The sequence below is a fragment of the Natator depressus genome, chromosome 7, assembly GCF_965152275.1.
Source record: "Natator depressus isolate rNatDep1 chromosome 7, rNatDep2.hap1, whole genome shotgun sequence".
Taxonomy (NCBI): Eukaryota; Metazoa; Chordata; order Testudines; family Cheloniidae; genus Natator; species Natator depressus.
In genome coordinates, this window is record NC_134240.1 from 12,065,320 (window position 1) to 12,090,966 (window position 25,647).

The 25,647-nt window shown below is 41.4% G+C and overlaps 1 protein-coding gene across 4 annotated transcripts in view; it reads right to left on the reverse strand.

Moving 5' to 3' along the window:
• The window catches only part of CNTN3 (contactin 3), a 251,633-nt gene that overhangs the window by 203,598 nt on the left and 22,388 nt on the right, over nucleotides 1-25,647 (reverse strand). For 2 of the 4 annotated variants that reach the window (XM_074957507.1, XM_074957504.1), the window contains one exon: nucleotides 195-433. The exons of the other annotated variants lie outside the window; for them this stretch is intronic. The gene's annotated coding sequence lies outside the window, so the exon portion shown is untranslated. Of the gene's footprint in view, nucleotides 1-194; nucleotides 434-25,647 lie in introns of those variants that run through there. 4 annotated transcript variants of the gene reach the window in all.

Sequence of the window (25,647 nt, forward strand, 5' to 3'; positions counted from 1 at the left end):
GTAAGTTTCGCAAACTCTGGGCCAAATTCTACTCATTTAGGCCTGAGTAGGTCTATCGAGGAGTATTTCAAATGTACACTGGTGGGACTGCACAGAAACCACCTCTATTTGCTCTTCACTCCACAGTTCTCATTTAATGTTCTTGAACAGTCAGCTAGGGAACAGCATTAGCTTAAATGTCTTTTGTACATTACCTAAGAGGGGCAAGTCTGGAAGTGACATGACACTCCACTAGTCACAGCTGCAATTGTCCATCTCCCAAGCCTTATCTCGTTCTCCTGGCTTAACTTCACGTCTGTCTGACCCTTATCGTAATGCTTCCCCTTCTTTGTCAATAACCAGAGTTTTAAAGATGGCAGGAGCCCAGAAGTCTTTGTTGTGTATTTGCTCTCAGTCGCTCTGTCCTGGCTTCCACGCTTTTTGCTGCTCCTCTCTATGAAGAAGAAACATTCCAACATAAAAAATAAATCCCTATTGGTTGTTTTTCTTTTCTATTGTGTACACTTTCAATCTGAATTCTATTTCATGAGCAAACTCTAGGGAACCCTTTGCCCGAACAGCACACTTTAAAGAAGGTTTAGCATTAGTGTACCCACAGGGCCAAATACAAGTCAAAGGGTTTCACTGATGCTAACAGAAGCAGAATTTTGCTCAACAGATCTTAGTGGGACACTGCTAGATAACAGTGTATCATGAAGGTGTTCTGGACTTTTTCCCTGCCCACATCTGTCAACAAAATAGACTCTGTTCTCAGAGATAATGCACATCATCCAAATTCAAACTGAAATAAGGGTTTATTCTTATTGCATTAAACTGAACTGAGTCTTGTATTTATTGTTTTAAATACGTTGGGGTATTTTCATTGGTACATGTTCAACCTAGCCCAGTTTTACAGTGATTGTGTCACTCCAAAGCACTGTTGGAGAGCCATCTCCTTTCACCTGCTATTATTTCCTCTACTGGCATTTCAATTAATTCTGCTGAACAAATATTTGCCCACTGAGAAGCAGTGAAGTAAACCTGTCATTAAGATGCTACTGGAAACATTGTGCATGTAACTGACATTCATTTATACAGCTGCATTTTTGAGGAAAGATGGGAGAATATTTATTAATGACTCTACTAAATCACAATAAGCAGTTATGGCCAAAACCAGTAAAAACAAGACTGTTCAGAATTACAGCTGAATCTCTGTTTCTAACTCTCTTCCATTATTAGCTTTTGCCAGGGTCGGAAATATGTGTATCATGTACTATACAATCTCTCCTGCAACAGCTAAAGGCAGGAAGGGAAATTATGGACAGCATTGCACTGAAATCAGTGTTGTATTTCAACCAGTATTTCATAACTTCTTGGTTTTTGTCACAATCTTATTACCAAAATATTTTTCTTTGTGTTTAATAGTGGTCATTTTGGGGCTTCAGATTGTTCAAACAAAGATTCCAGAACCGGGTCTAGGAATGAGTTTGAAAATATAGATTTCATTTGACATGGAAAATTGGTTTGTAAACATGACACTATACTAGGTGACTTACCAAAAGGAAAAAAAAAAATATCAACGCACATTCCCAGAGAAGTTCCTAATTTACAGGACAACTACTTTCTTGCTTTTCTGGAACTTGAAAATGTGACCTCTAAATGCTCAATAACCAGAAAGTAAATGAAAATAATCCAAAATGCACCCTTTTAAACGGAGATCTCATGAGTCATGAATTTTGACTGTTTAGCATTGGCCATATTGAAGGGTGTAAACAAGTTTGTGTTTGGGAAGCTTATACACATAACAGAATAAGTCCTTTATGAACTTGATGACACTGTGATGGGTTTTTCAAAAGAAAAAGAAATAAATATATATCCCTCCAGCAGTGCTGTTGGTTCACATTTCGGTACATAGTCACTCCCTATTTTCAGTTATCCAGGACAAAGAGGTGCATGTGGGGATGGGTGGAAGGGCAGTTAGTTTTATATTTAGAACTCATTTTTCTTTGTTAAAAGAAAGACAATGGGTCAGATCATCAGTCCCTGTGTGGCTGTACTGCTCTACCCTGAGTGGTACAGAGCCAGCAGTCACCTGTATGCCCCACATTCCCATTGTCTCTGGGGCAGACGGTGTGTTGGAGGATAGGGCCAGCTATGTCCAGCCAGCAGAATGGTCCTTAGTGTGTCATTCCTTCTGAACGTCCCTTGGGCTCTTTTAAACTATGCCTGCCGCTAGCTCAGCCCCAGGATTGGGGGAACAGAAAGGTGACGATCACCTTTCCCCTCCCAAGTCCTCCACAGAAAGCAGCTGTGCCAGAACAGGGGATGCACCACACTTTGTCTGCATATTTTTATTTAAAGGTTCAGCATTACAATAAGCTGGCTGCTCAGAAAATCTAAGTGCTCTAGGTTTGTGAACCATGTGGCACTATTACAGTTCCGTGACATGCTCTGCTATGAAAAATGTTTTCATCGTTATTCAATTACTTGTTCAACGAATAGGAGCGTCATCATCACCATGACACGGCGTTCACAGGTAAAGTCTGCGATATTACAAACATAGGGAAAAATCACCGATTCAATTACATACAGCATGATTACCCAGCTCATGGCAAACAAGCAGTTTGCCTTAGGCTGTTAATTGATACAAGTTGAGGATTCTGTACTTTACAAAAGGTTGAGCTTCCTTCATCCTTAACAGGAAGAATAAATATGTCTGTAATTTAATGCTCCAGAAACTACCAAAAAGGAAATTTTAGGTAGCCCAGCATTAGCCTGTAGAAGACACGAACTTTACCAGATAGTGTGTCTTGGAAGTTGAATAATTTAATCAGATTTCCTCCTACAGCACCTGATGCAAGGTGTACAGCAGACTTTGTAACCATGCAATAAGGTGATCTGCAGCAAATTATTAATCCTTTGCCCACTTCTAGCAGCTTCCAGGCAATGATCTAAACCTGCTTTGCCAACATTAATGAATTAAGCCTCTCAAAACTCCTTTGTGAGGTAGGTAAATATTATTAGGCCAAACTACAGGTAGGTAAACAGACGCACGGAGAGAAGAGTGACTTGTCCCATGTCACATAAGCCCCAATTCAGAAAAGCACTGAAGCAGATGTAGAACTTTAAGCATGTGCTGAAGTCCCACTAACATCAATAGAATTTCAGCACACATTTAAGTGTTTTCCTAAATAGGGATATTTTCCTGAATCAGGGCCATAATGGGTCAGTGGCTTGCACTCAGGAGGTTCTTCAAGCCCCCTGCTTTATCCATTAGACTGCATTCCCTCCCTAGTCTTAGTAAGCCATGTGCTATCAAACTACAGGTGTGGTTATCTTTGTGTTATTTAGAATAATGCTGACACTCTCAGAAACCTCTTTTTTGGATGCTGCATCTGTGTATGCACAGACAGAGCTGTCAAGTAAAATAAAAACAAAAAAACTACACCCCAAACAACCTCTTCTGGCCTCCATGGGCTGGCTCTCTCTAACATCAGCATTTCATGATTATTCCAGTATTGCACTTGAGGGAGAACATCTTCTGTCATATATTTTCTAGAGTGTTGTGCGTATGTCTGCCACTTCCATGATCTCTTTCCCCAGGGCTTTTACAATTTAGTATATAACCAGAACTGTCACGCTAACACATTTCTCTCTTCAACCTGTCTTCTTTTTTTTCAGCTATTTTATCAGATAATTAACCTAATTTTTCCAAGAGCTATTTGTGCAGCTGAAGACACACACAAACAAACAGGCAGGCACAAGCCAGTCATGCAACAATTTCCAGAAACACTTCCTCTGCAAGAAACTATTTTCAGATGCCAGATGCTTTTGGGGCTGGTGCTTTCAAGACTGATGCAAAACCATGTCTGTTCAAACCACGTTTATCAAATTGCACATCCCAGTTACCAGCTGGCAGGCAGCAGGTGTTAAAGAATTAAGTTAAATGGCCAGACTCCACTTTCCTCACATCTTTGGTCCACTCTTTGCCTCTTGCCTGATGTTGTACAGGATCTTCAGTACCCAGTGAACTTTTTGGGGCTCATTTTTGTCTGCCTTCTCGTTCAATAATTTTGCTATATCTTTTATTTCACTATCAGTAGGTTATCTGTCACACAGACAGACTTCCTACTGCCACCAAAGAGAATAGTATACAGTGAGAACAATCTGGAGTGTAAAATTCTGTCTCCACTGAAGTCAATTTCAATGGAGCCAAGACTTCACCTGTCTTCATTAGTGTTTAACTGGCTGAAAACTATCACAAGCAGTCACACAAAAATTAATTTTTATTTTTCTTCTCACTATTTGATTTTGCCCTGTATGTTGTTCACTGTTTATAGAATTCATGACATTTAGTTTGTTTACTTTTAAATCTATTCAGCATCTCTTCTCTTTTTTCAAGTGATAATTTAATGCCATCTGCAGTACTAGGGCTCATTTTTTTCTATTTTAGCTACTTGATCAACGAACTCTCCGTTGACAATATCCAGCTGGGTTCTTTGAACGTTTGATAACCTTGCTCTTACTCTTTTATACCAGAATACAGGGTTCAATACCTGAATAACCTTTTTTTTTCCCCTTGTCACTTGATTTTCTGATCTGTCTGAAGAAATACCGGCTTGTGTTTAAATGTGATTTTAACATTTTCTGTATTTCTGACCAACATTTTAAAAAAAAGTATTTCTATAAGTAATTCTTCCTGAGTCCCACTTTTATTTTGCTCTGCTTCTAAAAGATAGCCACGCCACAGAATCTAGTTTTTCCCTTCCTTCACCTAAGCTGAACTACATCCTGAAAAGCCAACGACCCAGCCGCTCATTTCTCTGATCTATTGTATCCTATGGAATCACTTTGTTCAGACAGAATTTCAGAACCCACTGATTCCCACAATGCTCTGTTTCTTAATACCCTTGTAGGTAGAGATACCCTTGTAGGTAGAGAGGAGACTGAAATCCTGGTGTCCCAGTCCAGGGTGTTTGGACAAGGAGAATTCTTGCTCCGTAGCTTGCTTTTCACCTTCTTCTTACCCTCAGGAACCCCATCAGCCCAAAACCCATATGCACACTGCACAAACTGATCTTGGCCAGTGGTGAGAATTAACCTATGTGGATTCTCACACTGTATCGTCTACAATCCTCCCCCAATCTCAGTAAGGTTCATTATGACACAGAGACAGCTGGGGGAGCATTAGGTAGCATAGCTGAACAGGGCCTCCATGCAACTGACCCTAGATCATGCTGACCTACTGAAGATCAGTGTCTGAGTCTGCTACCATTTCCAAGTGGGGAAATGCTTACCACCAGCTGACAGACCTCACCAGGCTGCCATGTTTGGATCCCAGGGCTAGATCCTGTGTGTTTCTAAGCCCACTAGATTTGAGCAGTATCCAGGCATGGTCTCTGGCTCTAGCCTCTGAGGCTCACTCCTGGAGTGCAGACACCCTGTCTGCTACTCCTTCTCGGAAGTGGAACCTGGCAATCGAGCTGCCGTAGGCTCAAAGACCAGTGATAACCGCCCCTCCCACCATCCCGAGCATCACGCTTGTGGATACACTGGTTTACAGTTTAACCCTTCAGGGAATATAGTCCTGCCATGAGTGCAGGGGACTGGACCAGATGACCTTTCAAGGTCCCTTCCAGTCCTACAATTCTATGATATGTAACAGATAAACCAAGTCCCACGGAGGCTTTGCAATGCAACTTGTTGTATGCGTGCATGCACGCACGCACTCTCTTTATTCAGGGAAAGCATAGAAGACTTACTGATCCCTGCAAAAGCATCAAACAACTACATGCCAAAAATTTGCTTGCCAATGGCTTTACCCTCTGAGAGCCCCCTGAGTTTTGGTCCGGCTTTCCAGAGTCTTAAGACCCATCTCTCCTTCTTCCCAGTTTTGCCTTCTTGTTCTGATGGATAAGCGCAGACCTTCTATACATTTCCAGTCCCCTCTGTCATGTGATCCTCCTGGTCAGCCTCAAATTCCCCCTCAGGTGATCAAGGTTCCCCAAACTGGGTAAGTCACTGCTTAGTTACCACACACCTGAAGTCCAGACTGGAAAAACAGGCTTCTTGCAGCTTGGACACCCTCTTTAGCATACCTACTGAACTGCCAGGGTGAACTCATTCCCTGTAAGCAAGCCTTCATGGCTCTGAATTGTTCATCCTCTGTGAACACCTCTTGGAATGCCAGTCCTTTTGACTCCATCTTGGATAAGAGGGAAGGCACAGGATAGTCTTACAACCCAATACTGCTCACAAAACGAAACAGAGTTTGTAGTTTGATACAGATACACACAGATATACACTAAATTGTCACACTGTCACAGGCATAGGAATATATTTTTAGTGAGCTGCTACTGAGTGCAAAACACACTGATTAAGACAAGGAGAGAATATTTCTCATGCTTTTTGGGAAAGAGTCTAAAGGTAAATCTATGGTTGGGAATACCCTAAAGAAAAAGTAGAACAGTGGCATTACAACATGAGATGTGAACCGGTAGGAGAAAGTAAGAACATGGTTTTAACTGGAAAAAGCTTACAAGGGTTAGAAATATTGTTGATTTTAGATGAATGAGAACTTGAACATAATCCTTGAAGGAGAAAATGAGAATGTGTCCTTTTGGAAGGAACTATTTCAGAATGTTTGAATAATTATTTTACATGCACAGAAAAGTCAAGTTTAATTCTATTGCTATGCATTTCTCATAATTTTGGAGACAAGCAGATCCTCAGGAGTTTAGAAACATTCTTCTGAAAACACTAACAAAGGGCAAAAGGAAGAATTTTTGAGACTGATATTTTTCTCTCAAAAATTAGCTGTCCAAAAGCTAAGACCCTCGTTTATTAATTATTTTGTACACTCTGAAAGGACCGCAATGTGGAAGACAGAGAGAGAATAAAAAGTTTGAGAGAAAGCGCAGAGGGAGATTCAAGGTGAAATGGAATTTAGTTCAGGGTCTCAAGATATGACTTTGGGTGGCAAAAATAGGATCAGATACAAACTCAGAAGTTCCTCATAGCTGGGTTTTTATTTGATATATCAGATCTGGCTGATAAATTCAAGTTAAACTTTCAGCTTGTACCGGAGGAATTTGAAGAGTCACTGAGTCTAAATTAATCAGAAACTCCAGGAACTCAAGAGAGCTACACAGAACAAGAACTGATTTTTCTATATTGATCACAAATCACAAAGCAGAAAATAAATTGAGGGACTGACACTAGAGGTCAGCATGTCTTTGGCAAAGGGAAGAGATTATTAGAATCTCATCTTGATAAATTATGAGATGAACTCACAGCCTAACGATAAAATGATATATACACAGGACAATTCAAGAATGAGACTCCATGACTGAATGCCAGGTGTCTGTCCGAAATCTGAAGCAGTAGATACTTATTTTTAGGTCTGATGTTCTGAAAATTTCTCTGGCTAGAATAAATTGAAGTTTATTAAAAAAAGAAGATTTCCCTCCCCACATTGCACGCCCTCCCCACCCCAACCACCTCTGAAAACACGAGGTCAAGGGGGCGGATGGGGCTAGAGAAGTGATCTGGTTTGTAGAAGAAAAGCTTTGCAAATTAAACCGGCAATAATTAACGGTACGGTCTTTATTTTACAAATATAAAATTTCTGCCCTTAATTCCAGCTTTCATTCCATACATTTTGCAAGATCCAAATCAGACAATAGCAAGAAAAGCAAAGTCCTCTATCTTGGGGAGGCAACACATTTCAAATTGTCAATTCCAGATCACAGACCAACTGAAAGTAGAAGCATAGCCCACGCCCCCACCAGTGGAGAATTATTCACACAATATTTCCTGCTGGTCTGTCCTGTCTAGTTTTAAGTGTCTCATATGATGCAGTCTCCATTCCCTCCCACAGAGGGATATTCCGCAGTGTAACAGATCTCACTATTACAGCATTTTCTCTATATTCAGTCTAGATTTTCAATTTCTTGATTTTATCAAGAAATTTCTATTTGTTATAGCTCCTTGCACCACCCTAATAATTCCTTCTCCCTCCTTGCTATTTATACAAACATTTGTAGATTTACCTTTCTACTATCTTCAATTATCACTAACCCAAGTTATTCATACTGGGCCAGATTCTCAGCTGGCTTACCTTGGAATGGCACCAACTGGCTCCAGTGCACTTAATTCTTTTAACATGTCTTTCTGAGCCAAATCCCTCTTCTTTCTATTGCTGTGATTTCCCCTAAGTCTCTCTTCCTCTCTAGGAAGAGATTGCTTACCTAGTTTTGTTTTTATTAGTGGGAGAGGGTGGATTGTGCTCACATTCTTTCCAGTGTGTTAAGGAAAAGTTAGCATAGGTGACTCCATTTTGGTCTGAGGCCCACCATTGTCTAAAAGCAAGCACATCATGCACCAGGAGGAGTGTTCCTTAGATACTGCATTCCTGTGGAAACCTCCCCCCGCCCCATTGTCTCCAGCCTGTCTCAACTCTCGGTTTCTGTTCTTTGGCTGTTCCTAACTCCCTGCCTCCTGGCCTTTTGATGTGGGCCTCCCATCCTGATAAGAAAAGTTACTGATGCATTGCTTTAGGGCCATGTTGTGTAGTTGAAGTAATGATTTAGCATGGGGAATGTACCTAGCAGGATACGTGGTAGATAAGAAAAGGGTTTGTCTATTGGCTAAGGTTTCCGATGCACGAGGGCAACATGCTTTGCTAAAAGGTATATAACCTTTGTATAACCTGCATTCGGGGTCCCCTTCTGACTAGCAAGGGGGCACCAAGCTCGAGCGTAATAAACTTAATATCTTTGGGAACTCTGCAGTTGTGGACTTTATTCGTGTGCCTCAGCCTAGACCCGAACTGCGCGTAACCTATCAGGTATAATTCGCAACAAGTGAATAGACAGTATTTCGGATCATAAAATGGACGTAAGTGAATTCTCTAAAGGTGGTTCTGTTGGTTGAAGGAAAATAGTCCATGTACATTTTCAAGTCCATGCACGAACATTTGTCCCTAAATAGGTATATCAGGAGATAAAGGTACTGAAGGTGTTTAAGATGGGAAAGACTTGAAAACGAACCAGTGGAAGAATTTTCAAAAGAACCACCGAATATTACAAAACTCACAAAGCTGCTACTGAAAGAAATGTAAATAGATCCCATGCAACTGAAACACAGGGACTCAACGACCACTAACCAAATATAATCTCAACAGATTGAGGAAGTCTACCACTAACAGTGTACAAGGTAATATAATGGTTTACTCAAAAAAAAAAAAAAAAGCGGGGGGGGGGGAAGGTTTGCGGGGAAGAAATACTGGCTGATCTGGTTCCTTTGGGGTCTCATTAGATCTTTACTCCACAGCCACATCACAGACTCGCTCATTAGCAGGCAGCCTTAGCAGGTAGCAGTTGTGGGGTTGCCTGTGGCTTACTCAGCCAGCCTATCCCAGCAGGACTCTCTGCTGTAGACAGATCATTTGATGAAGCTGAACAGTAAACACAAAAAAGGGGAGGAGGGAATTTTAAAAAGAGACTTCAAAAATGGCAAGGACAAAACAGGAGTAAAATCATCTTCAGTGTGTCATTAGCAGCGACTTAATCAAAATGTAAATCAGAGGAGAACTTTGCATCAGCAAGATTCGATTTGTTTAAAAACAAAAACCTCAAATAGGGAACTAGTAAAAATTAAACATAAAATTATATTAGAAATTCTCTCACGCTATTGCTTTGTTACTGGCTGTTAAATATATTCTCTACTGTCGCTGCTGCTAACTTGGCTCATGCCTGCCTTATCTATTATTCACCCCTTGTGCACTGTCTAGACCTTAGACTGTGAGATCTCTCAGGCTGGAGGTTATTTGTTTGTACAGTACCCAGTACAATGGTGGCTCCAATCCTTGTTTGGTCCGTATACACTCCCGCAATAGAAAGAATAGTAATAATTTCCACCTTCTTTATGTAGCACTCTCTCCATTCATGATGTCATGGTTACTGAGCTAGCTGCACCTCTGGCCCATTCTTTTGTCTCTCTGAGTGCACCCCCACAGGTGTTATGTCTTGTACCTCTACATTTCTGGGGTGGAATCCTCATGCTTAGACAGAGTGCTAGGCTTCAATACTCTGAGCACAAACCACGCTTACCCCCAACAGTTCCTACTGGATTTAGTACCCACACTTTTTCTCTCCAGGAGCTCGTGACCAGTGGTGAATATAGTGAACAAAAACTGCCTTCTGACCCAAAGTATTGTTTAATCTTAACAGTAGGAACAAAACAAAAGAAAAAAGGGTTTCAAAAAATAAAAGGTCTCCATGCATCTATCTTCCGCCAGGCCTCTAACCTCTGGGGGTCTGTCCATTCCCCAGTAGTCTCTCTCTCCCCTGTCCTTGAGGCTCTCTTTAATCCACCCAAAGAGATTAGTTTTCTCAGCCTATGCACTTGGACCAGCTGCCTAAAACCAGTTCGGTGAGCTCCCACAGTGATTGAGCCAGAGCATCAGTGGTTCTCTCATTTTCTCTAGTGTCTGCAAAGAACTGTATATCAGGATATACCCCCCTCCTTCTTGGGTGCATTTCCTGACAAATCTGCTATTGCTGTCAAAATAAACATGTACATGGGCCAACCTTGAAAGCATAATTTTTCTTTAACAACAATTCCAAAATTGCTTCCCCAAGCACTAGCGGAGATAAGTGTCAGCTGACTACTGTCAGTTAGGTGACAATCAGAGTCAAAGCTTGAGCCCCAGGGTGTGTGCAAAAATACTACTACTAATAATAATAAAAATAAAAAGAAGGTAGAATCTGTGAACTTTATGAAATGGTGTTTTTTCGGGGGGCAGAGGAGGAGGGAAGGGAGCGGATATATTGCAGCAACTCCTTGCTCAAAATGACCCCATTTTAGGATCATTATCTCTCTACCCCAAGGGTCGGCAACCTTCAGCACGCAGCTCATCAGGGTAATCCACTGGTGGGCCGTGAGACATTTTATGTTGACCATCCATAGGCACAGCCCACTGCAGCTCCCGTTGGCTGGGAATGGTGAACCCCGACCACTGGGAGCTGTGGGGGCCGCACCTGTGGACGGTCAACCTAAACAAAATGTCTTGCGGCTCGCCAGGGGATTACCCTGATGGGCCGCATGCCAAAGGTTGCCGACCCCTGCTCTACCCCAAACTACCAAATTTCAAGACAAATGTCAAGAGTTAGCATGCAGATTTAGGTCACTTTGCAAAGTTAACATTTAAACATAAAGGTCACTCCACTATAATATTATGTGAAAGTATTGTATGAAATTAGTCAGCTGCAACTGCTTTTTCTATATCTAGAACCCCAGCACAGTTAAAGAAAACTGGGCAACATTTACTTGGTCCTGCCTCAGGATAGGTGGCTGCACTAGATGTTCTCAAGGTCCCGTCCAACCCTACATTTCTATCCCACAGAGATGAATACAGCCTGAAACAGAAGCTCTGAGACATGCTAACTGCTCCTCATCCCCCTCGCCACTCACAGTGCTTGTGCACAATATGCACCAAGCGTGCCCATTCTCAACTAATCACCCTGGTCTGACCAACCTGTGCTTGGAGCATGGCTTCCCATAGGCCTGTGCTCAGCACCTCCACCCAGAGGAGCAAGGCTTCCCCAAATGCTAGCTAACTTGGAAGGGCAGGGAGGGGGGCTCAGACCTGCTAAAGAAGCAAGGTCCTTACCAGCTCCCAGAATAGGCAGTGGGGCAGGAAAATGGGCTCAGAGCCCTCCAGATCCCAGCTTACATGAGGGGGCTCAGGGAAACAGCTCAGCCCACTCACCCAAACGGTTAGGGAGTCCCCTACATCCCAACTCATATCAGGAAATCAGGGAGAGGGGTTCAGGCCCCCTCTCCCCAGAGCAGCAGGCCACCAGATGCTGACACATACAGGAGGGGGCAATGTGAGGCTGACAGGTAACCCCATGTTCAAATGTCCCCAAATTTGGACTACTAGTCTTACTCCATACCTCCATGAGACATAGCAAACTTCAGGGCAATCTGAGTAAGTGTTGATTTTAGCACATTGTAGCAGAGTTGACCATTCAACAGAAAGGGCTTCTCAAACTTCATTACAGCAGAGCTGGCACTCCATTAGAATATGCATACAATAAATCTCCATAGAATATTCATAAAGTATTACAAGCAGCTGCAAATCCACCACAGGTGGAAAACAATTGTTTTGAGCATAACTGTTGTAACAAGTAAGACAATCTGGGTTACTTTAGAGCAGTTGAAAGCTAAGTTACAGATGCTTTGGTGCTGGTCAGCTTGTGTGTAACAGACCTCCGATTGCTAACTAGATCTAGATCAATATTTATCTGCTGTAACATTAGTTTAATTTTAAAAATCTGGGATATTACTTGCATGATATTTATGACCCTTTTATATTCTTTCTCAGTCAAAATTCACAGGGAACTCTTTGTAAAAGGCAAAAGTATCAAACGCTGATAACAGAAGGGTGCTTGCATATAGGTTCATGCTAGAAGCTTTCACATCATCTTCAAATTCTTTGATTTTCCCCCTCCCAATCAAGCAACAGAAACCATACTGTTAAACATAGTCAACCAGTTACATGCCATGAATAACAAGTAATTAGTCAAAGACATAGTCACAGAAAACAGCTCACGAAAAGTATTTGAAACATGTTCATATAAAAATGTTCCAACAAGTTTGCCTAAAAAGAAAAGATTGGCAAAAATCAAACTCTACAAACAGATAATTTGCAAAGAGAAAAGAAGAACCCATACATCAAATAAGGTATTTGCAAGGGCTGCTGCACATCACCCAGCTGCACAGATGGTAGCGAAGAAGTTTCTTTTTGAGCTCAAGTAGAAATACCTGTGCTTTTGAAAAAGGGGGAATCCAAGCTGTATCCTGTTGCTTTTAGGGACTACTGTCAAATCCTAGGAAGCCACAGGTCCATTAAAATGTTTATTTCCTTGGATCTATGTAACAGGTGTCCTATGTCATTGTCAGAATCAAGCTCACTTCCTCTTTTCACAGTAAAAATGTTCTTTTCCCTCCTGGGCGGCCAAAATTACACTTCAGTTTCATCAGGAAAAAAGAAAAGTGCATGAACCTGAAAATCTGAAACAATGTATTTCTTTCTCTCTTCTACTTCTTTTAAACAGGAGGAAAGTCATGTTGCTCGTGGCAGTACTAGAAACGGTTTTACTTACAAAGAAAAAGCCTCCTTGTCTTATAGAAAGGAAAGCTCAGAAATTCTCACAAATGGTATTAAGAAGTGCTGTGCTTTATGCAAAATAATTTAGTAGGCAGTCTCACACTTGTTCTGTTATTCTGATTACGGAAAGAGAAATTAGTCGACCAGCAACAGCAGGACAAGCCAAACCAGTATCACAAAACATCCAGGCCTAAACTACAATACTGCCAACCTCAAAATCATCAGTTTGACGCAAGAAAATCATGAGATTGGCCAAAAATAAAGTATTTTTAAGGAGATTAAATTACGTGTTTTGTTTTCTTTTCTGATTTTTTAATTCCCGTGCCCACTTCCAACATGTTTGCTAACTTTTGCCAATTGATCCATGCTGGGGTGCTGGAACTTGGGGTGCTGCCACACCTCCTTGTTTGAAATGGTTTCCATCATATAAAAGGTTTACAGTTTGGTTCAATGGCTCTCAGCACCCCCACTAGATAAACTGTTCCAACGCCACTGTATCCGTGGGTAACACAATTTTGACCCTGTGCAAGAGCTCTGGCTAGAGGACCCAACAGATCTCAGAACTCCACTGTGCCAGATACTGGACAAACATAATAGAGTGTCCCTTCCCCAGAAGGATTTACAATCTAGTGTAAAGCTTTTGATGAGTCTGTGAGGTGGAAGCTGGAACCCTTCATACTCATTTTGACAAACATCTATTACATGTGTCAGCACAACTGAACTGTGGTGCTAGAGAAACACATTCAAAAGCTTTTTCTTTTAAAGATACCTGTAGGGCATATGAGAACTTACCTCTAAGGCTGTATTCCAATATTACTTTATAACAGTAATAAATTTAGACACACACACACACACACACACCCCTTAACAACTGTGTGTGTGGGTAGCACATGCCTAAATAGTCTTCCAAAAATGCATGATGATACAAACCTGCACACTCCAATACACTTATGTGTTTAGTTCATTCTATACATTCCATACACACTTGTTCGGTAATATCCATATGAAGTTACAGATCCCAGGAGATGAACTGAAATCATCATGCCCTTTTGACCACATTACCATGCTCTTGACCACTAAACCCTCTCCTCTGGGATTACTACCAACATTCCAGACCTCAGACCAGCCTCAAAGAGCCTTATTTTTTCAAAAGAGCAGCCTGTCACAAAAATATATCCTCAGTTACTTTCAGTCCGCTATTCCCATTACTCCTGCTCCTCAGACATATCCTATGCAACCTACCTATTTCACACCACCTTTCAATAACACCTATAAGGTATCATCTTCGACTGAGTGCCACAGCACAGGTACCATCCCCAGAGGAATTTTTTTTTATCATCCTGAAGGACAGAATATTATGAATTATCTCAGAAACAGGCTAAGACTCAAAAAGCATGTTAAATAAAACCAAGATTATTAGAAAAATCAGAAGATCAACAATGATATAGCTAAACTATACCATGTGTAGCATCTTCCTAAACAGCCCTCCTATCTGAAGTTACAGAAATAAAATCAGTAAATATGATGCTCGTACCATTAGCGTTCTCTCTTTCAGGCTGCCAGAATCTTGCTAACCTTCAGCACCATAGACTTGGAGTGTCAGCTTGTGATGTCAGTTAGCTTTCATCTCTGAAAGTAGGATGGATGTCTGTCAATTATGCTCTTCAGGTTAAAATAATGTAGCCATACAAGCATCCTTTGGATTAACATTTGGAGAGTAAGCTGTTTGCTTTTATTACTTACAGGCTCTTCTGTGACCAACTGCAAACAATATTTTATTTGCTTCCCTGGGCAGGCAGTTTGGGTTCCTATCTCCTGTAACCTATCATTTCAAAAGTTGCTTTTATTTGCATAGTTGCCAACTCAAAATGCATAATTTTCCATTGCATACATAATCTCCCTTTGATATTCTTTGGCTGGAATGAAGTTAATTTGTATATCTTTTCTTGTCCCAGCCTGAATTAAGATCGCAGTTCCCCTCAAGGTGTCTGTCCTCTCCTAGCGGACAATTCCTTGGAAAGCTAATTATTTTTTTACTGACCTGACTCAGAGGGTTACCTAAAGCAATCTGTCAGTAGCTCAGTCTGCATCATAATTCAGAAAGGGGCTATATTTTCAATAATTCCGTAGCTGTCCATAATACCAGCTAGTTCAAATAAGATTGGGAAAACTCTGTTAAGAAATCCGTCTCCTCACTTCCCCCCAAAGAAGTGGAATTTCTTCCTAAAATTACATTGGCCTAAGGTACAAATCCATAATATTCACTCTTGGACCTATCAGAGCTTTAAGTTCCAATAACTGGAAACCAATTTAGGCTAAAAATGGGAGATTTATATCCTCAGAAAACCAAGAATCCTCATTTGCTGATAGGATAATGATTTCAAACACTAGTATGAGATTTTGTAGTCACTCTATCATGTATAAAAGAGCTGTTTAATAAGAGTTCCAAGAAATGTAATAGTTATCATAGAATCAGAGAAGATTAGGGTTGGAAGAGACCTCAGGAGGTCATCTAGTCCAACCCCCTACTCAAAGCAGGACGAACCTCAACTAAATCATCCCAGCCAAGGCTTCGTGAAGCTGGGCCTTAAAAACCTCTAAGGATGGAGATTCCATCACCTCCCTAGGTAACCCATTCCAGTGCTTCACCACCCTCCTAGTGAAATAGTTTTTTCTACTATCCAACCTAGACCTCCCCCACTGCAACTTGTGCTGTCATTTGCCACCACTGAGAACAGCCTAGCTCCATCCTCTTTGGAACCCCCCTCCAGGTAGTTGAAGGCTTATCAAATCCCCCTTCAATCTTCTCTTCTGCAGACTAAACAAGCCCATTTCCCTCAGCCTCTCCTCGTAAGTCATGTGCTCCAGCCCCATCATCATTTTCATTGCCGTCTGCTGGACTCTCTCCAATTTGTCCACATCCTTTCTATAGTGGGAGGCCCAAAACTGGACGCAGTTTACAAAAAAAAAAAGATTTAAAAACAAAAAGATTTATTAATTTCAGGCTGATTAGGTTAAACGTTAAAAATATATATAGCAACATTTTATTTAATAACCTGATAATGACAAGGAATTGACAGTGTATATAAAACACATGATTATATTTGAAGAAAGATCCCCCCCCGCTGCTTCCAAACACATTAATACTTATGTTGAGCAAACCATGGAAGAAAAAAATCACATTGCTATCATTTTATTACACATGACAAGGATGTCATAATTCAAATAATATGTGCAAGAATTTGTCAATGCATGAATACATCTTCTCTGGTTAATTGAAACAGCTCACCAAACATAAAATGTGACCTTCATGTTGTATTAATCATTTCCCCCAAAAGCCATCATTTGCTGGTAAAAGCAATCATTTCACACTTGTTCCTCTTCCTCCCATGGAAACAAAAAGTCCCAATTTCATAACAATGATTTGAGGATGAAAGCACAGAAGTGCTTAGGCTTCAATTACACCTCTCTAGTCGGAATGCCATTAAGGGCCCTCAAGGCTCTAAGACCATTTGGACTTTACTTTTAAATGGGAAAGGCTTCCACATTATACATTTTAAAAGATTTAACATGCTTTAATGCAGTCTTTTCTTACCAATTTACTCATACAAAAAGGGATAGTTTTTGCTAAGTTATAGCTCAGAATCTCATTGCCGATTTGTGCACTAAGTTGACTCCCCCCTTTTGTGTAAATCAGAGGGGAATCATGACAAGGGGTAATAGTTATTTTGTAAAATCCCCAAAAAGTTTTAATAATAATCCTAATTATAGAATATGGGCCCTATATGAAAGAGGTGGTGCTACCTTTATAACCTAGGAAGCTGGGTGTGAGAATGGGATCTGCCAAAGAATCTTTAACTAGGAGGTTGCTTCCAGCAGGGACATTTCTCTCTATTACTTTCCCGCTCCTCCCTTTGCCTTTCCCCCTCTCCCATCACTTGATTTTCTTGCCCATCTCCCTTTCTTATGGCAAGGATTCCAATCCACAAAACACAACCCAAAACCCAGGAAAACCTTGTTTCCTCTGTCACCAAATTGCAACATATCTGCACTGATGCCACAGAGAAGACACGCTAGTGTCATACGGCACAGCACATGTCCATGGTGCGGGGAAGCGCATAATGTTTCTGCTGAAATTCTTTGGCCAAGATCAGGCAGTGTTCGGGGAACTGAGCTGTTTGCCCTGAAGTTACTGGGTGTGACAGACTGAGGTGTGGGAGACAGAGCAACAAGGGAAGCGAAGATGAGATGAGCAGAGGGTCACTGTGGTTGAAAGCAACTATCATATCTAATGAATGCAGTAGCCACAAAATCCTTCATTATCTTGGATACAGACACCACATACATTTTAAAAGAAAGTTTTCAGGGCTTCTCCATTATGTGTCTATTTCTCTTCCTCTTTCATCGATACCAAACACCGTGATCTACGTAAATCTGACTGAACCCCAATGTAACATGACCAATCTGTGTAAATGAAGTAAGAAGGGAAGACAGTTTCTTCTATCAGGCTCACTCAGAAGCTGTGGCATACACACGTGCCCTCTTCTCTCCCATATACAACCCCGATGCAAAGGTAGAGGCAGAAGACATATGCTACAAGCAGGCAGACATGAACAGACCTTGCTCAGTGTGCAGGGGTCCACCCACCACACGTGCACCTCCTTGTGGCGAGGACAGGGAATTAGCTCTCTCCCCATCTGCCATCAGTTATTCATGCTGTGACACACCCCCCCACGCGCACATTCTTTGCAACTCAGCCCTCCAGCCGGGTCATTAAATAGACCCCCCGCCCCTCCCCCAGGGTAAGAAAGTCCCACTGTACAAACTGTCCAGTGGTTCCTAGTCTCAGTCCAGTGCCACTTTCTCAGTGGCTGGTAAGGGAATCCCAGCCCACCTCTACTCCAGGATCCAGGGCCGCTATAACCAGCAATTCAGTTCAGCTCAGTCCCTGTCCCTGTTTCCCTGGGTTCCTTCCTATCCAGCCTCTCTCTTTTCCCTTGCCTGTTTCTGGGTTTCATACAGGAACCTACTCTGTGGCTACCTCATCCCCTCCTAGCCTCTTGCTAGACTCCTTACTCCAGGGCAGAATCCCAGGGCTTACTCTCCCCTGGACTTCTTCCTGGTCCCTGACAGTCTCCCTACTCCCATGGAGTGACTGCAGACTTCTAGTCCTGCAGTTCCCTTCTGCTTTCAGCCTCCTGGCTGTAGAGTGTTGGCCCAGCCCTTTCCCAGCTGGGCTTCACTCTCCATTAACTCTGGTCCTCCTTCTCTCAGGTGAGATCAGATAACCTAAATGGCCTCTCAGGCCCTCATTAACCCTATCAGGGCTGATGTGGGATCTACATCCCATCACACTAAGGTACTTCAGCCATCTTGTCTTGCGCCTGATGCTTACATGGGCAAAGGATGAGGACTACTGGCGTACAAAGGTGCTGCACTTGTTCTGCAGCTGAGCAAGTATTTGTTGCCATTTCAAGCACAAAACAAACAAACAGTTATCACACAGGCACTGTGTTATTTATTTCTTGTGAGTTTTCAGTGCACTATCACATTCTCTAGGTGCATTATAAAGTGCTACCTTACACCTTTGGTTCTGAGTAGAGCTCCTCTTTATTCTCAATAGGATTTAAACATACACTACTTTGTGTGGCAGAGGTCATCACAAGTAGTAGTGAGAATGTATTTCTGAAAGTCTTATGCTTCTGAAGTTTTTAAATAATTATCCGAACCAAACCGCCGCACCTAGACTCTCTTGGTCACTTCCCCCCAGTACCTTGGTGGTTTAGAGAGCTCCCGTCCAAGCTAAGTCCCCTGCTCATAGGAACAGATCCATGTCACCAGTCTCTAATGCTTCAAGAGAAAGGAGATAAAAATGGGGTTAAGACAATATCTGAAAGATGCAAACATAATTACTCTCTATAAAAATAAAGGGGACAGAGCATTCTGCAACAACTATTGAGAAATATCTTTGCTCAGCATGGTCGGCAAGGTGCTTGCAAGTGTCCTGTTGAAAAGACTTCAAGTCCTTGCTGAGAAAGTCTACCCTGAGGAGCCAGTGTGGGTTCAGAGCTGGACATGTCCTTCACATTGCATTTGTTGCAAGAAAAAAACAGTTGCAAACTGGTGCCTCTCTGTGTAGCATCTGTTGACCTACAAAAGGCCTTTGACACAGTTAGCTGGAATGGCATCTACAAAATTCTGTTAAAAATTGGCTGGCCACATAAGGGGCTCTCCCTAGTCAAGGAGTTCCACAAGAAAATGAAGGCAACCATCCAGTTTGAAAACGAAATATTATCCGAGTTTAGTATTGATACTGGTATGAAGAAAGGTTGCATCTTAGCACCCACTGACTTTGGCATAGGCTTCTCTATTCTTTGTCAGTACACCTTTGGAAATTATCAATCTGGCATACTTGAATCGAGGACGGACGGCAGCTGATTCTAGAGCAGAAGGCGTGTCTCTCAGCTGACCATTTGGGATCTGCTTTTCCCAGATGATGCTGCATTTGTCTCCAGTTCACCTCATGAACTGCAAGTTATGAGGAATAAGTCTGCTGATGCATGTACTAAGTTTGGCATGGTAATCAGTATCAAGAAAACATTTGTCACATGACAAGGCACCAACATCCCACCTAATAGCTATGTCAATAATGAAGCGCTGGATAGCATGGATCACTTCTGCTATCTCGGCTCAATTCTCACCAGCTCATTCAACCTTGAGAGGGAACTTGATGCTAGAATCAGCAAAGCTTCTGTTATCTTTGTCAACCGTCTCTGGAACATTATGTGTCTGGAACAACAAGTTGCTAAACCTGAACACAAAGGTGTCTGTTTATCAGGCTTGTGACCTTAGTTCTTTAGGATTGTGAAAACTGGGCTATGTGCTCCAAGCAGGAGTGGGGATTGAACAGTTTCCACCTCTCCAGTCTTAGAAAAATCCTTGGATTTACTTGGTACCAATGGATCACCAATAAAGAGATTCTTGAGAAAACCGTCATACAGTCTATGCAGGCTTCACTGGTTGGGACAAGTGAAGTGCATGCCTCAAGATCATCTCCCGAAGGCTGTGCTCTATGGCCCCAGAGGAAGGTCAAAGCTCTGATACAGTGACAAGGTTGAGCAAAGCCTCAAGGAATTCAACATTCCCACTGACCACCAGGAAAATCCTGCCTACAATCGCTCAGTTTGGAGAAGCTGGGTTAAGTCTGATGCAGTCACTATGGAAACCCTGAGAGCCCAGGCTGAAGCCCACAGGCGAGCCAGGAAGCAGAATGTACTTCAACTTCCATCTGGCAAGTGGAAGTGTAGCCACTGTGGGAAGGTTTGCCGCTCACGCATTGGGCTCTTCTTCCATATCACTGCTAAACACCACTGCTGGACCAACTTTGTTGTGTCTCCTTTCATGTGTCAAGATGTTGGATGGATGGATGGATGGATGGATGGATGGATGGATGGATGGATGGATAACAAGCATTATCTGGTCCTCACTAGGACCTCCAGAGCAACATTATCCGAGACAACGAGCATGAGACACCAAAAACTGAAATGAAGGACTATGTCCCCTACCTAGAACCTGTAGCAGAACTTGTCTGTGGATCTGACACAGAGAGAGAAGCCATACACTAAACAGTGCATTACACCAGATGCATATATTTTCAGGATTTTTTAAAAAAATATTGAACATAGAAAATGCAGACCAAAATGGAGTCACTAAGGAGAAGGAACAACTCCTATATAAATAATATTGAAATAAGAAAATGCATAGGAATAGAAGAGAAAAGTGAAGATGACAAAGGGAGAGAGTAGGAGTAATATTACTTTGTAGAAATTCTGCAGCCACACCATTTTCATTACATTTTAATACATCTATAGTCTGGAGCGAGAGACAGGCAGGAGGTAGAATCTGTCGGTCTTAGAAGTCCATCAGTTTAGTGTTGAACTGAATACCAGTGAATGCAGACCCAGTAAGCCATAATCCACCCTTGCCTCTGATCACCCCATTCAATTGAGACCCACACACAGGCAAATAATTTTCTATACTACACAACGCATAAAACACCTTTCTTCATAATACACAATGTTGATGAGAACAGAAAGTGATGCTGAAATGAATCCACAAATGTGGATCTCTCAGGCAATTTCAACTGTTTTTTTTTTAATCAAAGCAACAAGGTTTACTCTATATCAATGTCTATGAAATTTCAATTTTAAGTAATAAAGGTTTGAGAGTTCTCTCTCCTCCACTAAAAATAAAATAGACAAATAAAATTGCCTTTTCTTTTTGTTTTAATAAGAGTGAAAAAAGGGAAGGAAACTATCTTACCCAAGAACTCGAATTCTCAGTTTCAGCTAAATGCAATGAAAATGGCAGAGGAGTTAAACCCCCAAAATGAATCTATAACAGGAAAGACATTTAAACTGAGCTAGCAGGCAGATTAATGCCCATTTGAGAATATTCTAAAGCAGTTACAGATGTTCAGTCAATTAGCTGAACGTTCCAGTGTGCCATATAACAGAAACAGACTGTTTCATGATTACTGCTGAGGAGACTCCTCACACAGTCGTGTGATTTTGTAAACAGAATAATGCCCCTATCCCTTGCTGTTTACGTTTCCCCCTCCTCCCCCAAACTCGCCTCTTCTCATTCCCAATGCTCCCTCTCTCCTGATTGCCTTTTCACATTTGTTACTGGTGAACACAGTGGGAAAGGAGCTAAGTCGGCTCCCACAATTAACTCCTCACCATTGAAAAATATGTTTTTGAGGTGTAGCCTTTTATCACTGTTCAGGGCTAATCTCCACCCACATCCTTATGGTGGGTCTATAGAGCTATTTTTCATGGCAGGCTTTAGAAATTGCCTCATTCTGAGATCCCCAAAACCACCACTCGTTCGACTGTGTTATTGTTACTGATGATTCCCCACAGGAAGTTTAATCAGATGACGCAGGGCCACAATCTTGGGATAGCTGATGATTATGAATATTCTTCTCAAGTTTTCTCCCACTAGCTAGGTGCTTGTCTCTGGGGCTCTCTAAACTGGAAAAATGAGGGCTTTATAAATGAAAGGTTATAATCTTCAACTCGCTCAAATATATGTCCCTCTAGTGTTAACAACAGCCAACTAATACATTTTTAAAACACTGCTGTCTTTATCTACATTAAATGCTAAGTGGTATTCACATGTCAGCTAACCCATTTCCTAAACATACCTTATTTTCCCATTGTCACAAGGCCTTGCTTTCATACCACGGAGAGGAAAAGACATGATGGTTCAAGTGGTGTTGAAATTACTTAGCGAGAACTCTTTAAATATCAGTACAAGGTTTGATGTGACAAAGATAACAGAGGCTATGCTTGATACGTTGAAGGTTTTGGTTTAAAACTGCAAGAAGCTAAGAGCTAAACTGAAAATATGAAGATAACATTAGCAGCTATTCTAGGGAAGAATACCCAAGACAAAAAGATACTGAAAAAAAAATGTTGACTTAGATTGGGAAATATCTAGTTGGCAGAGGTTCTTAAAGGCACAAATGCTGGAAAAGTTTGGATTTTTTTTTATTTGATTTGCAAAGTACTCAGAATAATAACTTTAAACTCCACATCCAGAATGTTATGGCAGCACACTAGGTGCCCAGAAATGCCAGTCAGCCACCACACTGCATGGTATTTGTACTTGGTGGTATAAGAAACATTGCAGAAATATAAATCTGAATCTAGTTTTCAAGGTTCAAGAGTTTTATTTCATCCCAATTACAGTCCTGTTCTGAAGTCATTCGTGGTCGCTAAAGTAAGTATGAAATAGGTCTATATATTATTTTAACCTACCCAGATGAAGCTTTTCTATGCAAGGCAGGTTTCATTTTTCTTTCCCCCAAAGCCACTTTTATTTTCTAATCTCAAGGGAAGAAAACACTTAACCTTTTTGTGCCTGATGGGCTGATGTAGCAAGCTCTTTACTCTGTTGACTATAAATTCCAGACTCTGGAACATTTGGAAAGAGACACACTCTTCTGCTACTATCCAGCCATCCAGGTATAATATTCACTTTGTTCTTTCTGAATGTACTTGTGTGCCACTCTTACTCATTTTTAATCAAAAATGGAATAGCTGGTGGTAGGCCAAAAGGAAGTGCAAAATGCCAGGTAACCTGTCCAGAAATGATCCTCAAATTGATTCCACAGTTCATTTAAAAAAAAAAAAAAACACCACCTGGGCTGTCAGCCATTGCTGCCTTAGTTGACTATATCCAGAAATGGTTTGCTTTAGCAAATACATGTTAATCTAAGGAGCAAGATCAGCTACATTCTTTGAAGCACTCAGGATGAAAAACATTTATCTTTGGGCCAAAAGACTCTTGCTCTATTGTGATGGAGTAAGCCTTTGGCCAGTCAGGACTTTCATAGCAAACAAAGGGCCAGAGGACCACAACCTTAATTCTATATCAACAACGTCTAACGTCTATGCAACTGATATATGCTGTCACCATGAAATACCCTACCAAGCTCAAGGACCAAAACAGAAAAACTTCCCTCGGTGAAGATGATGATTTGGCATCATCCATAACCATAAGCACAATCAAACCTACCATATAGGAGTTTTATCAGCTGGATTTCTGAATATATTTTCCTTAATATAAGTGGACCTGTATATTTAACACTGGTGTTAGACCAAGTCTTTGAAGTAAGGGGTTGCATGGCAGAACATACACCACAAGAAGAGATTTATCATTCTGTGCCCACAGTGCCTGACCTAAGACTTAGGAGAAGCAACTTTTAACAGTTTTTCAATGTGCCTACAAAAAAAATTGAGACCTTCTGCATTACATCTTTTTGTCTCTGTCACCAGAATCAGGGTCTTTGTCAGAAAGCACTTCTCCTTTAGATGACAGAAAAAAAGAAAGAAAGAAGCCTTCCCCATACATTTTTAGATTGCCTTTATTCTTCTTGGTCGGGAGAAGTGATTTAAATTGTCTAACCAATCTGAATAGTCAGACACCTGGTATTTGGGGCTGAAAGGCACTTAAATTGCTCAAGTACTTGGAATACCATTAACGTCTCTCACTTGGTAGGAGACAGAAAGGAGAAGAGGGATCCATACTCTACCTGGCCATAATAAAAGAAATAAATTTTTGAAAACGAAAAACTACTTTAAACCAATACAGTTCGTTTGCCTGTCTCAGTTGGCAGGCGGGTACCAAACATGGACACATGGGTGCTATAAAAAGTCTCAGTCACAGAAAGGATTGCCTTAATTCTTTCAAGGCAATCAGAGCTTTGTCTCTCTCTTTCATATCTAACAAGGGCTTCAAAAACAATTCCCCACTCCCAGTGAATTTGGAGAGCAGGACCTTGAAGAGCCTGGTCCTAAAGGAGATTTTCAAAGCCTGCCTTACAGGTCCCAGTGATACTGTAAAAGTGTATGTACTTAGGCTATAGAGGAGTGCAAAAAGACAAGACTGCTATGGTTGGTCCCCTCCTGGGCATTTATTCCAAACTGTATGTTTTTCATAGAGTCAGAGGAACCTGAGGCATGGAAAAACTGCCGTATGAAAAACAACTGAAAGGACTGGAACTGTTTACCTTAGGAAGGAAGCAAATAGTAGGACATATAGAGATATACAGAAGGTAGATTGTGTCCTTTGATTCACTCCCTTTCATAATACATAATTAGGGGGCATTCTATGAAACTGAAAAGAAAATTTAAAATCATAGAAGGAGTTCCCCCCACCCGCCCCACATACAATATACAGCTAGCCTGTGAACCTCATTGCTACAATGTATCATTGAAGCCAGAATCTTAACAAGACTTAGAAATAGATTGGACAATAATATGAATAACAAGCATATCCACAAAAAGAAAAGGAGTACTTGTCGCACCTTAGAGACTAACAAATTTGTTAGACTCTTAAGGTGCCACAAGTCCTCCTTTTCTTTTTGCGAATACAGACTAACACGGCTGCTACTCTGTAACGAAGCATATCCACAGTTATAATAATAAACATGAAAAATAAACAGGAGAGTTGGAAGGAATATAAATGCTCATGCTTCAGGCAATAAGCCAATCTCTAACTACTGAGGGTCAGGAAGAATATTTCCTGGCTAGGGGGCGGGGGAGGGGGGGGGAGACAGGTTATCCCATTAGTGCCTATTACAGGGTTTCTTGCACCTTTCTCTGAAGCAGCTGGTACAGGCCATTGCTGGAGAAGGGACCCTGATTTTATCCAGTATGGCAATTTAAATGGACTTTGGAGGTGAGTAAGGTGGAAAGGTGCTGTGTTCAGGATGACAACCGGTACAGGACAGACAGTACTAAAAATAATTCCTTCCTACTCCAGCTGCCAGTCAGTCAAAGAGAAAGAAGAAAACAGCGTCTCAGTCAAGATCAAGACAGAAATAGCATTAATTCGTGTTTTTTTCTTATACATTAACTCAGATGATAAAATTTACTAAGTAAAATCCATTTATAATTCACATTTATTTTGTTGTTACCTAG